We start from the raw sequence: 1,479 nt of genomic DNA on the forward strand, positions 1-1,479 counted from the left end.
TGGCAATCTTTGAGGGGATTTTTGGGTCGAAGTTGTTTTCTGTGATAAATTGAGTAGCTCCATCTTTAATCCTGGCAGCTGCCTGAATGTCACAGACAGTGATGTTTCAGTGGAAGAGGCTGCATTTGCGCATGTGCTCGTACAGCGTCACCTGGTGGTTGCGTTGTCAGCAAATGCAGCGTTTTAACTTTGGCTCCACGATGACATTTTTTTCCTCAATTAAACTAGGTCTTGAGTGCCTCAATAACTTCTTCACACGAAGCCTACACACTCCCTCCATGGCAGACAATCGTGTACTGACCTGCTCCATGTCTGGCTTCTGCACGAGACCCGATGCAGTACGATACCTTATAAACCTCTGGAACCATCTCGGCCACTCCTCGGCTTGGTTCAGTCCAGTGACCTTTTCAAAGGTACAGGCAAAGATTTCTCCATCATTGCTTTGGTTTACTGTGGCCCCCATATAATATTCTGATATCTGTCAAGGCAATTTATAAGAATCTGACGGTTAAAATAACCTGAGTTTACTCTACACATCTTGCATTGAAGGTTTCATCCACAACTCTCCATGAGGTGCCGTACAGATTATATTGCATCACTTCTTGTGATGATGCACATAGTCTATTTATATAATCTGCCCAGTAACAACCCAATGTCCACTCTTATCTTATTGTGCAGTTGTGAGAAAAGCTGAGGATGGGAATGGAACGTCTGAATGAATATTTCATGATGCTGATGATGGAAATGAGGCTGATCTGTTACCCATTCCACAATCCCTCTTTATTTCTGTGCATGTTTCTCGATGCTGTTTCAACCAAATTGAAAAAGAATCACAAATCCTCCTCTGGAGCCTCAGGTGTCCATTAAGAAAAGGCATGGTGGCCAAGTGGTAAGGCGTCAGTCTCGTAAACAGAAAATCACGGGTTCAATCCCCGTCTGTGCCTTATGATTAGTTTCTCACTTCAAATGTGATGTTTCCAGAAGCGATGTCTGTTGCATTTGTTTCGGCCATCTGGAAATCAGTGTCATGCCAGACTTTATCCTGGACACTGGGAAGAACATGAGGAGTAGCCACATGGTCCCTCGAGCCTTCTCTGCCATTGATGGAGTGAAAATATCTGAGGTCCAAGCACTGAACCTTATTACTGTGCTTTTGCTGGATATTTAACAGAGCTATTCTATTAATCCCACATCCCACACTCCTGTCCTTTCCCCCATTGCCCTGTTATATTTTCCATGTCAGGTATATATACAATTCCATTTCGAGTTAACATTGAATCTGCTTCCACTGACCTTTCAGGATTGCATTCCAGACCAGAACAACACACTGCTGAAAAAACAATCTCCTCATCACAACTCGAATTCTTTTGTCAATTACTTTAAATGTGTTTCCTCTGGTTACTGACCCTTCTGTCACTGGCAACACTTTCTCCTTCTTCACTCTATCAAAACTCTTCAGGGTTTGCATTTCCTGCTGCC

The 1,479-nt window shown here is 43.3% G+C and overlaps 1 non-coding gene across 1 annotated transcript; it reads left to right on the plus strand.

The window, feature by feature from the left end:
• The first annotated feature begins 872 nt into the window (after positions 1-872).
• On the plus strand, positions 873-944 carry trnat-cgu (transfer RNA threonine (anticodon CGU)). The gene has a single exon. It is a non-coding gene; the product is annotated as a tRNA-Thr (tRNA).
• The last annotated feature ends 535 nt before the right edge of the window (positions 945-1,479 follow it).

Source organism: Heterodontus francisci, unplaced genomic scaffold (assembly GCF_036365525.1).
Source record: "Heterodontus francisci isolate sHetFra1 unplaced genomic scaffold, sHetFra1.hap1 HAP1_SCAFFOLD_86, whole genome shotgun sequence".
NCBI lineage: Eukaryota > Metazoa > Chordata > Chondrichthyes > Heterodontiformes > Heterodontidae > Heterodontus > Heterodontus francisci.